The sequence below is a fragment of the Hakea prostrata genome, chromosome 1, assembly GCF_041222555.1.
Source record: "Hakea prostrata isolate BN-2017 chromosome 1, UWA_Hpros_2, whole genome shotgun sequence".
Lineage (NCBI taxonomy): Eukaryota > Viridiplantae > Streptophyta > Magnoliopsida > Proteales > Proteaceae > Hakea > Hakea prostrata.
Window position 1 is genome coordinate 73,652,045 of NC_142600.1, and position 4,472 is coordinate 73,656,516.

The window sequence follows — 4,472 nt, forward strand, 5'->3', positions numbered from 1 at the left end:
TTCTTTTTAAATTATTGAATAAATGAGTTATTACAAGACATGGCAATTGAATGTATACCAAACTTTCGGTAGCTCCACCGACAAGACAACCCACTTAAAAAATGTTGTTGTTACATTCAACTATAAAATTTATTTTTGTCTCAAAAGAGAGTATGGTTTGGGCTCAAGGTTTTAATCCATTTACAAGAAGAAAAGGAAGAAGGCTATGTTCCATTAAATCTCAACGGTCTTTGAAGGTACAAATTTAATGATGTGTCTCAATTTTTAAGAAGCCTGAAGTGAGCCAAGATGTGACTCAATCATTATATAACAGTTGAGCATTCATCTATAAATCTCTCTATCATCACCTTTGCAATCACTCCTTACACTTCCTGCATTCTATCTCTAGTATTTTCTTTGAACAGTCCTGAAACACCCCCTTCTGCAAATCAAACTATTCTGGAAGTAGAAATTAGAAACTTCTACACTTGCATTCACGATGGAGGCATCAATTGCAATATTGCTCGTTGTTGCAACCGCTATATACTTGACATGGTTCACCTTTACCTTGCGTTTACTGAAAGGTCCACGAGTATGGCCTTTAGTCGGTTGTCTTCCAGGAGTTTTCCACAACTATGACCGCTTCCATGATTGGGTCACCGATAATTTCCGCAGAAGTGGTGCAACGTTCCAAACATGTCTCTTCTTGGTACCTTTTCTCACGCGAAAACATGGTTTGGTGACTTTGACATGTGATCCCAAGAACGTAGAGCACATACTAAAAACCCACTTCAACAACTACCCAAAGGGTGCCACCACGCTTGCTGCGCTCCATGATCTATATGGAGATAGCATCTTTAACTCTGATGGCGAAACGTGGGTATCTCAGAGAAAGGTGACCGCGATGGAGTTCACTCCCACAAGACTACGACGGGCCATGGCTCAACAATTGAACAAGACCATCAAGCTACGATTCTGCCCGATCCTTCAAACAACTCAATTGGAATCCATGATTGTGGATCTTGAAGACCTCCTCCTCCGATTATCTTTTGATAACATATGTGCACTCGCGTTCGGAAAGGACCCTCAAACGTTATCCCCTGGACTACCAGAACACTGGTTTGGATCAGCATTTTACGTAGTTATTGAGGCCCTGCTACAACGATTTATTGTTCCCCAAGCCATATGGAAGTTGAAGAAACGGTTTCGGCTGGGGATGGAGGTTGGCATGAGAAGGAGCATTCAACATGTGGACCAATACCTATTAGATGTCATCAAGACACGTAAACTGGAACTACAACAAAGTCTTCGAACAGGACAGAAAGAAAACCCACACGACGACATGCTCTCTAGGTTGATGATTCAAAAAGAACTCTTCCCCTCCGACACCTCAATCCAACATGCGTTACTTAGCTTCATCATAGCTGGACGAGAAACGTCATCAGGGGCATTGAGCTGGTTCTTTTGGTTACTGATGTTGCACCCAAAAGTGGAGGAAAAGATCTTGCGAGAGACTTGCAGAGTTCTAATGGATACACGTGGCGATGACATATCAAAATGGTTGGAGGAGCCATTGGGGTTCGAGGAGGTTGGTCGATTAGACTACTTGAAAGCAGCATTGTCAGAAACCCTCCGACTGTATCCATCTGTGCCAATAAACATACGGGAAGTCGTTAGAGACGATGTATTGCCAGATGGCACATTTGTACCAGCAGGTTCAAAGGTAGTTTACTCTACTTACTCTGCGGGAAGGATGGAGTGGACGTGGGGAAAAGACTGCATGGACTTTCGGCCGGAGAGATGGTTGTCATCGGATGGGAAGAGTTACAAAGAGAAGAGCCAGTTTGAGTTCTTGGCTTTCAATGCAGGTCCTAGGATATGTTTAGGAAAGGACATGGCTTATATGCAAATGAAGTCCATCGCCACGGCGGTGTTGCTCAGGCATCGCCTGACATTAGTACCAGGTCATTCATTGTGTGGAACCAAAGTTAACAATTAATCTACCAATGAAGAATGGGATGCTGGTAATGATGCACCACAGGGATCTCGTGGCGGTGGCAGCTGAAATACGCAAGGAAATGGATGGGGCGACTCCTGGTGGAAATGTCAACTGTGGCAGCAACTTGGACACGGTTGATTAGATGGTCGATGGCACTGCTAAACCACGTAACTCGAGAGCAAGGTCTACTAAGGACTACGTAATCTGATGAGTGTTTGGCATATAAACAACTACTGTTTTTTTTGGTAAACGCATATAAACAACTACTAGTACTGGTGTTGTGCATTCATATATGTTGGATGCTAGTCGATCTTGATTGCAGAAGGGGCCTCATTGATTGCTTTATGAGAGATAAGGGGCATTTTCGAGGCTATAATTAAAGTACAGTGACAGAAGTACTGCTACTGAAAGTGACATGGAGTAAATAATTAGGTGCATCGAGAAACCATGCGTTGTGTTCCATTAGTTTCTAATAAAGTTGCACATGTAACACAATAATTGTGTCGTTACATTGATGTGTGGATTGAGATGTGTGGATTGAGGTGCTTCTAGTGTTGCATCGAGAAACATGTGTTGTGCATGAGAGATGGAAGTAAAAGTAGTGCTAGTGCAAGAGAGATGGAGTAAATAAGGTGCATCGTGAAATCATGTGTTGTGTTCCATTAGTTTCTAATAAAGTTGTGCATGTAATACAATAACAGTGTTGTTACGTACCAATGGGGGTTGGTCCAAGTGGTAAGCAGCTTGGTCCGCTTAAGCAAGATTTCGGTATCAAAACCTTGTGGATGCAAAAAATCCTCACTGGGAGACTCACCCACCACAGTCAGGTGTGCGATCCCGGTCGAACACCGGAGTAGTCAGGGCAAAGCCTTGAAAACCGGAGTTCTTAAACCCCAAAAAAAAAAAAACTGTGTTGTTACGTTGTTGTGTCGATTGAGGTGCTTCTAGTGTTGGTAGTGTCATCACTTATCACTGTGGCAGCTTCGCTTGGATGCCAAGAGGTGATATATATTGTGATGATCTATAGGAACTGATGTGTTTTGTATTCTAAGTGCCAATCATTGTGGGAGCTTCGTTTGGATGCCAAGATGTCTTTCAATTTGGTGCTGTTTGAAAGTGGAACAAATTTAGAAAATAATGTAAGACGTCTTCCAACTTGTGTTTCCCTTATCTTTCTTTTCTTTCCTTTCCTTTCCTATTTAATTTTTTGCTCTCAGTCCAAAGGTGTTGCCATTATCAATGGAATGGGCCTATAATCTGGTGAACCAGAAATTTTATTATGAGAAAATTTCTCTCTCCCTCATGCTTACTCTCTATTTGCTCATAATTTTCTTTCAAAAATTTGTCCTTTAATTTCCCTCAAAAAATAAATTATGATCTCTCCTTCGCTTCTAAACTTTCAAAATGATCAAATTATCAATTTAAAAATCATCCAAGAAATGCTTCTTTAGCCTCATCTATAGCTCAAACTACAGCCACAAGGAAAAATAATTACCCAAGATTGGTATCATCCATGTAAGAATGGGTGCAAGAACATTAATTTTATATATATAAAAAAAAAAAAATATATATAAAAATAAAGCCTACAGGATATATGTTCTGATTTATAAAAGGAACACCTATCGCTTTACCAGTGTCTCTGTGGGTAATGCTATGTCTCCAAATATAATATGGGCAGGCATAAAAAATGATTTATGTGGATTAAAACAATAGGAATAAGAGAGTTGTAGATTTCTTGGTAATGCTGAAAACAGTAGGTTTTGTTTTTTTTGTTGGGTTCTTGTGTGTGGAAATTTTTCCTTACTAATGCTGTCATAGTCACCCAATTGCGCGACATTCATTTACCTGAATACTCGAGGGAGTGGTCGACAATCACAATCTAGTTTCAAGTCACATCACACATACCATTCCACTTAATAACATAATCATGAACAATAATAGATGTTTAATATTAAAGAAAAAATATAACAAACAATCAAAGGATCTCAAAATAACAAGCAGAATCAAACTAGTATGCACGTTTGTCCAAAAATGAAAAAGGAAACTAGGAAAGAATCAAACTCCTAAGGTCTACATCAAATATGTGTCTTCAATTAAATGGTAAGTAAGGAACTCAAATGTCTTAGTTTCACGAATAGTTTATGTCTTCCTGAGGTTAGGACTAATCTCTATATGTACATTCGTGACATGCACACATGTCACCCTGCACGTCGTCATTCCAATAATTTGGTGTACCGTACGCATCATTCGCCGGCATCTCATGATCTTGAAACGTCGTGGCATCTTGATATGTAATAAATTTAAAACACAATTCCATGAGGGATGAATTTTGAAGAACTTGGTGAGTAATTCAAATAAATATGCATATACATCATTCAAACATGAGATAAAACCGTTATATGTTCGTATGCTATGAATTAAGTGTCATGATAATGCAATGCAATGAAACAATACTCATATACTCTAACCAATGCAGGTCTCTATCTATAGGTAG

The 4,472-nt window shown here is 39.7% G+C and overlaps 1 pseudogene; it reads left to right on the forward strand.

The window, feature by feature from the left end:
- Nucleotides 1–386: 386 nt before the first annotated feature.
- LOC149029962 (cytochrome P450 86A8 pseudogene) lies at nucleotides 387–2,387 on the forward strand (annotated as a pseudogene).
- Nucleotides 2,388–4,472: the final 2,085 nt, after the last annotated feature.